Consider the following 11,439-nt stretch of genomic DNA (forward strand, 5'->3'; position numbering starts at 1 on the left):
AAACACGGGCATGTGTCCTAATCTCACCAAACATTTTCTATACCAAACAAGGTCTGGCACGCAGACAACAAAGGCCTCCTCGATTCACTGCAGTCTCCTTGAACTGTTTCTTATATGCGTGGACCTGAGAGGACAAGACCTAATCCTTTGTGCATGCATATCCCTTATCTTCTCCATGAGGCAGATAAAGAGAGTGGGTGGGAGAGCTCAGATCCTCCCTGAAGGCACTAAGGACTGAATTATTGCTTGAATTGTGGATATGACGCCCACTGAAGCAACTTCATTTCTCCTCCCCCAGAACCTCAAGTAAAATTACCAAGTGCTTAGCCAGATGGAAGGAATAGTGTTTCATCATGATAATTCATCTGGCATACACTTCTGTAATGAGACCACATCAAAAAGTGAAACTGCAGTCTCATGCGGTTGTTTGCAGAGTAGATGAGTCAGAGTCCCTTTCCATGCTGCAGCTCACTAAACCTGCACTGAGTTTAATAATTTCCATTCCATTCGGGAGTAGGGGCTACACTGGGTGTAGGTGATCACTTGGGTGATTGCCCAAGCACTCTGTACTGAAAGATTTTAGGGTCTTAACCTTAATGTGTAATTGATGAACAATATTTGATCTAACTTGTGAGAGTTAACAAATGTCTGCTTTAGCAGAAAACCTCACAGCTAAAAATCCAAGAGTAGACAAGTTTCACTGTTAGTTAGGTGTCAAAATGAACTCTGGATTCTCATCTGGATTTAATTCCAGCTGCAGAATTGATGGAGACCATTTTACAAGTGAGGATGGTTAAAGAGGGAAGGCTCTATCCATTGCATTGGCATGGAGCTGTGCTGCACATCTCTAAAACCCAGTTCATGTCCATCCTTGTCTCAATAAATCCTAAGTCTGACATTGACTTGTCACAGTTGACTTTTATACCCTGTCCAGCAAAAAGCCTGTGAAGTGGCTGCTGGGATATTAACTGCCCCAGATATATAGGGTAGAATAAGCCCTGTCTTGATCTTAATGCAGAAGTTGGACTTCAAACATTTAGATTCATAAACTTAACTTTGTCTCTAAATCCTCTGAGTTTTATTTGATCCTACATCAAATCTAGGTGATTATACCTTTGTGACGCTTTGCTGCACAAAGTCGTTCCTGACAGTTTCTAGTTCTGCCTGTGGTGTGACAGGTGGGGTTTTGAAGTGCAATTAACTTCAGGAAGACAAACAGTAGCTATGACAAGTGCCTCCATTCCTCTCGATGGCGTTGTAATATAAAATAAGACCTAAATGCAAGTAGAAATCTGTTTTATCTCCACCCACAGTTTCAACAGCACCATCTCAATCATGTGCATAATGTAGCTGAACACGCTGTTTGGAAAGATTTTTCCCTAGGGATCAGACTAACCACAGAAATCAGGTGATCATTCTAGTTGCCTGAATTCCCCAGAAAACAAGAGTTGTGTGATTGCTTTCTACTTGTTGCTCTCTAGTACGTTGTTCATGCATTGGCAAATTTCCATTAAATTCAATAGAGGAACAAAAACCTCAGTGATACTCAGTTCTCAAAAATGTCATGGAAATATGCAAACAAGTGGAAGAGTTTTGATCTGAGCTGAGCTCGTTCACCTTTGAGCCATAGATCCCTGGGAAAGAGAGCTTCACCCATGCTGCTGAGACAGATGGGCACCACAGGGGTGATAGCTGTGGCAGGACTCACCGGGCCAGTAACAGAAAGCGTCCCAGAAGCTGTGCTCACTGTGAGCTGAGTGCAGTGTCTGTACACAGAGGTGGAATGAATCTCTCCATCTTCAAATGTCACAATATGGACACTTATGGCTGAGACTCCCTTTAAAGCCAACAGCAAGAAATATGGGGCACAGTTTACCTTACCAGTGTCTGGAATGGACCAAAGGAATCATAAATCAGAAGTAGCTATTTATCCCTGTTGGGCTTCTGGGCTTGTTTTTTGGGAGAGTGGGTGGGAGGCAGAAGCAGACCCCTGCCCACCCCATTGCATACCTGCAGCCAGCTGGCACTGATGAAGCCCGAGAGCCCACTCCTGCCAGGTGAGAAGAATACAGCCTGCAACCGCACTGCCTCCCACTGCTCACCACTAACCTTTGTCCCTGTTCAATTCTGTGAATGCTTCTTCCCTGACAGTTCTTCCAAAGTGCTGTGCAGATGGGCACGTGGATTTGAAACATTTTGAAGTACCAGCTGTTGGGCCAGCAGCTCTGCCCTAAGCTACACTCAGAGTAGTTACGCTGTTCCAAAAGCAAACCCTGCCAAAACCCACTGGTATGTAGAGCTCACATCCCAAGAGGACCACGCATCACCACGAGCCACCTGTTCCCTCAAGCATCTGCAGGACTTTGATGCAGAGTGCTGGTCCCACAGCACTTGCTCTGAAGGCTTTCTGTATTGCATCGTCTTAGGCACAAGGTGGGGTTTTTTTACCCTGATCACTCAGCTGGCAAATGAGATTGTTTATGCAGAAAACCCAGGCACGATCAGCTTGAGTCCCAGCAGAGTGAAAAACTCCTAAGTCAGTTGCAAAACTTGTTTAGGATGAGGCTGTGTCTTGAAATCCTGTCACAAACCCTTGGTTTTCCCCACCGGTTTCATGATATTTATAGTAAGCGTGCAGCCACCAAGAACCAGAGCAAATATCAGCCCTGGGTTTCAGTGCCACAAACACTATTGGGCCCCGGCTGCTACTACTTGGTGTCACTGGGTGTCAGAGATCTGGTGCTTCCCTGCAGACTGGGGCATTCACAGATGCTCTCTTCTCTCTCCATGGTCACCTTGGCCTCAGCACTGCCAAAAGAGACACCCCACTAGATCCTGAGCTCAGATCTCCTCCTTTGGGAACAGTACCATGCTCCTGATCCTGGGCAGAGCTGTGCTGGCTGTGGGGCAGCCTCCCTGTCACCTGTGCCACAGTATCCCAATCTGGGGACACGTGCCCTGAGCTTTGGCCAAGGTTTGGGAGAGGAGGTGAGCATGGGGCCATGCAATGGTGTCACAGCCTGCTGCAGCTCAGCTACAAAATGGACTTGCTTTTTTAAGGGAGCATAGTAGACTTTGCCTTTAGCTCTGCCTGGGATAGCTGGGTTGGGGTGGCCTTAGCCACACTTCCATATGTTCCTGCATGGCAGAGGTGACCTCACAAGAGAGCCCTTTGATTTGTTTGGCAAATGCAGGCTGTCCCTCAGGTTGTCCGTTGGTCAATGAATTCCTAGCTTGGGACGTCACGTTTGTTGTTCTTCTCTCAGCAGAGAATCAGAGTAAATTGTCCAAATACCCACTTGTGCTGCAAACCACACTGAGTGAACAGCTTTTGAAAACAGGAGTGCAGAGCTGAGGAAAAGCTCCTTTCAGCCACATTGTCTCTCCTCTGATTTCTTCAGTTCTCAGTAACCTTTTTGACTTTTGACAGTCCCAGCTATTTCCTTTCGTTACGCTTCAGCTCCTACCGTTCTGCTTACTGCAGCCCACCTCTCTCTCCTCCTTCCCCCTCCTACCTTCTTTCAAGGCCTTCTTGAGAGCAAACCACATCCTTATGTTCCTCTCATTGTTAGAGCCTCCACCACTGCCACTGCTACGGCTCTTTACTACTTTTTGATCAGGTGGTCTAGCGCAGCTCTGAACCTAAACTGCTCTTCAGATGTTCCCATCTGCAGGTGCACAGAGCGCCCTAGTAAGCTACATTTTACACTTTTGAATTAAGTTCCCTTTAACTACACCACATATACTTGAAAATTAGTTTATTCCTTGTTGTAAGCGTGATTTCTCCATAAATTTGAAACTCAGGGCAGGCTTGTGGTCCTGTAAAGATAGTTAGCTAAAGAAACTGCTGGAAAGAAAAAGAGGAAAGAGAGGAAGAAAGAGAGGAAGAAGGAAAGAGAGAAGGAAAGAGAGAGAAAGCAAGCAAGAAAGAAGGAAAGAAAAATATTGCTGTTTGTACCATTTAACATCTGCTTAATTACTGTGGCTATTAATGATACATCTATGCATTACTGGATCATTCAGTGATTGAGTCAGACTGGACACAGCTGAAGCACAGGTACACGACTGAATTCAGCCCCAGCCCTGATGCCTGAACTTCAGTCCATGGAGAAAAATTGAGTCCTTGCACAGCCCTTCATAACTGTCAGTCTTACCTACACAGCTGATGTTTTAGAACCATTGCCAGATCCCTTTAGTTACTTCCATATAGTCTGTAAATGTTTGGAAGCACTGTGAGAAAACCTGTTTTTGCAGACTTGAGTCTGACCCCGTTTGACTCTAATTCTGTCTTCCTGTTTGCCCTCTATGTCCTGTCCAATATTTGTGAGATCAAGGAGGAGCAGACCTCAGTCCATCACAGTTGCTGCCTGCTCCAGCTGCGGCTCCTTTACTCACATCCCACTGGGAGCACCAAACCACAAGATGCTTATGGGGATGTGAAGTCCTTCACAGCTGCTGGCTGTCGTGTAAAGCTGTGCATCCACTAGAGCCACACAATTAAATTGTCATTATTTTACTTTACATTTTTTGCATGTCTTACTCCCAATTGCTGTACTATCCCGGCAAGCTTCTCTTACAAATTGCGGTGCTCCAAAGACTCCCAGTGACTTGCAGCCGAGCCCTGAAGCCCATTACACCCTGTTAAACCCAGGTCAAAGTAACACCCGGCACTGTGGTGAACCCATCTCTTAGTGCTACGCCAACACAGGCACATGCTTCCCACTCTGGGGACTAGTGGCTTTAGGTCAGGCATCTCTGCATTCTGCTGCCCACATGGGCTGCCGATGTTCCTCAGAGGCCAGTCTCCTACATCTCCCATCCCAAGCCCACCCAAGCCAGGGGATGGTAAGAGTTAGACTCGGGCTTGTCATCAGACATGGTCCTGCCACAGCCTCTGGAACATCCATATGGTCTTGTGGACCTGTCACTGCCACCCTGGTTATCAACATGGCTCTTCTCCTTTGTTTTGGTTGTGGCTCAACTTTCTTACGCTGCTGTCTCTCTGAGACCTTTTCAGCAAAATGGCTGATTCATCACTGCCTTCCCTTTAGGCTTCAGAGAAAGTGCGGCTTGTTTCTCTGCAATATGTACCTGCTAGGGCACCATCAGCATCAGGCCACATTTCAGAGTCCCCACTGTTCTCATTTCCCACCAGAAAAGCACAGTATTCACCTTCACAAAGTGGCAGCAGTTCCAGGAGCCCCAGGTCCAGACAAAGGCTTTTTATTTCCCTATCTTCTTAAATACTTGCAACTCCTCAGGAGCTTTTTTCCACAGCCCAGAGATTTTTTAAAGTGTTACATAATTATCTTTAGTGCTGCAGCTGCTTAAATATCTCTGCCCTGTACAAAAATGAATGTAATTTCCATTCACACTCATGCTGATTCTGTCCATCTCCTGCTGCAGCTTTGTCCATTGCTCTGGTGAAGAGCACCCCTGAGCTCTCAGGCTTTTGCCTTCTCCTATTCCCATCCCAGACATCTCCTCCTGCTGCTTGCAGACATTGTGCAGTCCACTGCCACTTCTGCATCTCATTCCTCATGCCTGGCACACTCATAGCTTCTGTTTGTCACAGCACACGCAGCTCAGCAGACTGATTTTCTGGAGTTGAAGGTTTTTTTCATGCCATCCTGCCTCAGGTTTAATTTTTCCCTCTCTTTTGGTTCTTCTGTCATATGCACAGCATCAGAGCACTATCCTGCAGACATCAGAGCTGCTCTGCTCTCTGAACGCCTTGTTAATTCTGGATAGCTCAACAGCGTCCCTGAGTGATTTGTCCCAGAACCCAATCAGAAATCAACAACTTTTCACAGACACGGCTAACGAACCCTTTCTGCCTCAGACCTTTCCAAAACCCATCTCTGTTTTCATTTGTTATTTGCACTCTCTGCTTAAAGCCATGCCATTCATTTATTTTGTATGTAATGCAGTGAAATCTCCGTAGTCTCTGCTGCGCAGTTTCACAGAGAGTTAACTCCACCGGTGCTGGCTGACACCTATTGCAAAGATCGAGTTCCACCAGAACCACCTGTTCTCAGGGGTATAAAGCAACTTCCCAACTAATCTTCTTTTTGCTAGGCAATGCTCATAGGATTTCTTTCATCTATAAATTAAAAGTTAAACTGTGACATCTCAGCAGTGTGAGTCAAATGCATATGTCAGCTGTGAAAGCAAGAAGGGAATTTCTTGGGTAAGGAAGGTGAATTTCAAAGGGTGAATTATAGTTGCGCACTTCATGGCTACTCTCCCTGGTCATGCTAAACCTAAATTTTTGCTCAGGTTTTGTTCAGTCTCTCCTGTTCACCTGTAAAGGAAATGGTAACATTTTCAAGGTGCTAACACTTCAGTGAGACCTGTTGATTGGGCACAAAATCCTTACTGTGAGAATATCACTGTTGCACATACTGAGATCAGTCCAGCCCAGAGTACAATCACTAAAAGGAATACAAGAGCATGCTCTGGGAAGAGGCATAGGGGTATGTATGAAGGGATCTTCCCTCTGCTTTACTCTTCCAGCACTTACCATAACTCCATCAGGGAGAATTTGATTTCCAAACACATCACTGGTGACTCAGATGTTAGTTCAGCCCACACCTCCAATTTTGTACAACTAAAAAGGGCATTATGCTGATAGTCATTATTACAATCTGTTAAAATAGCAAAGTAATTAATGCATTATCAAATCTTGTCCTTTATCTTTCTGTCTCTCTTGCTTACCTACTCCCTATGCCTTCCTATGAATTGAAATACTGGAAAGCCCTAATCACATAAAGCTGTGTTGGAAATCCATTCAGAGAAAGTTCTGCAGGTCAAACCCATTGGCAGAATAATTTCTTAGAGAGGGAATTAGGACCCAGCAAACTCACAAGCCCTCCTCAGATCCAAGCTCTTTTACCACCAATCTGAAAGTACATGAAAAACAAACTCAGTGCCATCTCAGGTGTTGGGCAGGCAGATCTGTGGCTCACCCACTGTCACCCAGCTATGGCAGCCAGGCTGGGGCTGGGGAAAACCAGGGTCTCTCTGCAGCAGTGATTCACATTGGCAGGTCATCCTCCTGTCATTTGACTGCCAGCCATGGAGAGCAGGCTCAGGCAAGGTGTATCCATTTGAGTCAAGTTCCTTCTGAACATGTTACACCAGCAGGTCAGTTTGGAGTTGTGCATCAAAAAGTTGCCTGTGCAGGCAACTTTTAAAAGCTTTCAGTTGACCTGACCTGGTTTTGGCCAAGCTCTGCATGATGGGAGAGGGATTAAACAGCAATGTTCGTTCTCTAAGCCAATGCCCTATTCATGAGCCAAGGCTCTAGTTTAGCTAGTCGACAATTCTATGACAGAAGAGACACCAGCACAAGTTTCACACACTACACGATAATTTAAAGCAGAGGTATGTATTTTAATGTTCAACATCCATTAGAAGTCCCAAACCAGTCTCTTATGAAATCCTGTGACATTTAACCCTTAGTCAGATGCATACCATTTTGAATGCTGCTTCACTCACAGTAGGGGATGGCTCTGACACCGGTTTTTAAGCAGCAGATCTGGTGTCATGGTGGCACATAAATGGAAGTGTTTAATCAAGGTAATAGAGCATCACCTAGCATTTTATATATCAAAAAACCCCAGTTTTCCAAGAAAGAGAAAATTCATCAGTTGCTGATGTGTTACAGGAGGTTTGGCATATAAGACACATCAGTCTGCCTCCAGTCGCTTCTACAGAATTAATCTACCAGTTTGAGGACCATCAGTCTTGGATTTCTCCCCTTAAGGTCTGAGGCTGTGCACCTTCTTCCACCACAGCCCTGCCTGTGGCTAGCAGACGCATTCAACCACATCTGGGGCTGTTGGCATTTGCAAGGGATATTGATTTTCAAAGCACAGCCTGCTCTTCAAAACTCTCACTCTTCTGTGGTACCCTAACAGCAATGGAGCCTTTAGGGAAGGCAGTGCAGGGACTGAGAGGAGAAGCCCAGGTCTCAGAGTGAGGGACTGGGTGGGCTCACAGGCTCCAAGGCAGCCGCTGCCTGATGAGGCTTCTTGGAAACACTGCAGACACCGTGAGCTAACACCTCACACCATTTCCTTCCTCTTTTCCAGAGACAGAAACAACCACTGCCGTGCACAGGCCTCTGCCCTTCTGCACCGCCCCGGCATGAATCACACTGAGGGCTGCCCAAGGTGAGGGGAGCAATGACAGAAATCCCCCCACCACCCCTGCGCAGGCCGGTTGTGAAAGGCCTGAGGTAGGCGTGTTGCTCATCCTCTTCTTCATGACCAGAAAGGCAGCAATAGCTACAATTTTCTTCCTTAATAACTAACTCATGGCTCACATTAGACTGGAGACCAGCTTCTCACACTCAGGAAGGGATGTGCCACAGCTTTTGTCTCTGTGCTTTGAGACACCATACCCCAAAATGCAGCAGCCAGAGCCCAACAAAGCCGGGATGCACTCCCCAGCCCGTGCTAGCTACACGACAACACCTGCACAAACCAGGCCTGAGTATTGACTTAGAGAGAAGTTGGATTCAGAAACAGCACACAAAGTAGATCTGTTACTGCAAGTGCACCTGGCAAGTGACAGAAGCCTGGCTGAGGCAGGGCCAGCTCTGTTTGCAGGATAGGCTAACAGGGTGTAAATATTGAGATACGCACAAAGCTTGTTTTCTCCTTGAATTCTGTTTTCAACAGCTGGCTGCTCAGAGCATGACACAAAGAGTATGTGGGTTAAGTAGGACACATACATGCTGATAAACGGTCAGGAATTTTTGCACTTATAGCTGTGAAGGAAATCTCCAAGACATATGTTTCCTCACATCCAGGAACACAAGTTCATTATCGTGATTTCAGAGCAAGGGAGTTTAACTAACCCGATTGTACTCACAACTGGCTATTTTCAGAGGCTGGACTGTCTTTTGATTAAGTCAAGGTAGTTAACTTGCTCACAAAGGCAAGAGCAGTCAAGCCATTCCGATGTTTCTAAACAAAGCTCTTTATTCTTTGTGTATTAACCTGAGCCCTGTGCAGCAGAGGCATTAGGAGAAAGTGCTAAGAGACACGACTCGCCCCATTTATTTGAAATTATTTTAATGGCTGTGTTCACTTGAATGCAACAGTAATACAGGAATGGCTGAGATGTCAGAGTGCCAACATTCCTTTTTTCTTCGTGTCTGATTCCTGTGCTGATTTATTTTGTAGTTGTGCCATGTATAAAAAGACTGCTTTAAATGCATTTTCTTTATCAACACCAGCTTCGGTTAGCATGTGTTCACACACCTTGGCAATTGCAGAATACAGGCAAAAATTGCATGAACATTTGAAACTGTTAATTGCAAGTATCAGGCAAAACAGCACCAATTATATCTAACAAGCTTCAGTAATTTCCCATATGAAAAATCAGGGGCTGAGGGGAAGATCTGAAACGTGTTTTTAGTATTTATTCTTAGAAAATGTTTATATTGCATGCTGCAGATCAAGTAAGTATGAAAAGGGTGGGAAATCTGTATTTAAAATAATGTAAAGTGTACTCACCACGTTTTGCAGATTACTAAAAGAAAATACTTTTTTTTTCCTGCTAGTTTCCCATTTTCATCACAATTGCATATCTATTCAACTTTATCCAGCTTGCAGAATTTGATGAAACAATTGGTGACCCAAAATGACTTCTGTCAAAAATAAGGTCAGATGATGACAAAAATAACAGCACTATCACTGTTCTCATTTTAATTTCCAAGCATTTTCTCTCTCTTTTTTTTTTTTTAAAAAAAAAAAGACAACAAACCTTACCTTTTAACCCATCTTAATAGCAAGCAGAAGGAAAATCAGCAACAGGGTAATGAACTGGAAGGGACTGATTTGAGAAGCTGAGAAGGGAACATTTGGGCAAGGTGCCTTCCCTTAGCCGAACAGCTCAATCTGACTGATGCACATGGCTCCTTCTCTCCCTCAACCTGCAGTTGTTTTCAGAGCAAAAAAAGTTGAAATTTGTGCCCAGCCATCGTTTGAATGTATTTTGAATATCAGGACCAGGTTTTCAACCCTGAGCTGTAGCCAGGAGCACAGGTAGCACTAGCAAAGCTGTGCTGGTAGGCTTTTGCAGGAGACCTCAGCAGTGCCTCACTGCTCGCACCGCTGGCAGCACGGCTGCAGCTGTGCAAGCCCCACCTCAATAAGCCATTTGGCCACGTCTTTGGCTGAGTTCAGATACCCGATATGTCTAGATTTCACTCTCTGCATTTCAGTTGTTGCGCTTTTTGGGCACATCAGTTCTACAGCTCAGGGAAAGCTGCATAATTACAGACACTGAAATGATGTGCTTCACAGTTTGTTCTCACTGAAAAGTTCCTTTTGGCTTCTTTGAGTCTTAAAATAACCATGCAGTGAAAATGGGAGCTGTGGGGTTTTTTTCACATAGCACCAAATCAAAATGTCCCTGTTACTTTATCTTCTCTTCAATTTGATTTTAAAATTCATCTGTCTTTCTGTGGCCTCACACTTTGCACTGGCTCTACGATGCACAGTTGAAAGTACATCAAGCCACCTTTAAGTTCCCTGTGCATCCTGTATCATCAGCTCATGAGTCTCAGGGAAGCCTGTCCTCTGAATTGCATGCCAACCTTGAACCTGTCCACTTTGCTTCACTGAACTGTAAAAAAAGCTTGAATTCTTCATTTTGTAACACACCAAAACAAGCCTTGTGAAGCAAATATGGATGAGATGGGATTTTCATTTATGGTGTGGTTCTGAAGCACATCTTCTTCTGTCTTTGACAAAACAACTCTCTGGAACCTTCTGGGCCTTGAATCTGGCATCCCACAGCAGATACCACAACACAGCATCCTGGCCTAACAGTTACTGCTCTTCAACACATTAAAACAGCAGCATTTTAACCCACAGAGGAAAGAAAAAAAAAAAAGAGACCATTTAATACAGCATGCTTGTAAAAATACATTCCAAAAGAAGTTGAAACCAGGCATTTAATATGTTAGTGGAGTAGCAGCCCTAACAAAAATGTCCACAATTGTAACAGATTTGAAGATTTACAATGTGATATTTTGTATATGATATTTAATGTTCAAATAGGAACAATGGCTACTTTTAAATTAGGGTTACAAAAAAACCCATCACTTTCAGTGAACAGACATTGCAAGGACTGAGTTGTAGAAACGTATTTCTTCCAAAAGCCAAGGGGTTTTTAACAAAGGGCTTAAAATACCTAGCCACTTGTGTAACTCTGCTGAAGTATCATGCCATTTCAGGTTCTTTACATGTCACCTTTAGTGTTTCAGGGGGAAAAGGATTTGCAATCAACACCAAAAGAGAAAAAGAAGTAGGAAAGAGGACAGCAAAGACAGACAGTGATAAGATCCCTTGTCTTTTGCATGCTTGGTCACAAAAGCTTGTACAGATTTAAAGCTGATACAAAAACCTCACATGGTACTAG

This window comes from Colius striatus, chromosome 3, assembly GCF_028858725.1.
Source record: "Colius striatus isolate bColStr4 chromosome 3, bColStr4.1.hap1, whole genome shotgun sequence".
Taxonomy (NCBI): domain Eukaryota; kingdom Metazoa; phylum Chordata; class Aves; order Coliiformes; family Coliidae; genus Colius; species Colius striatus.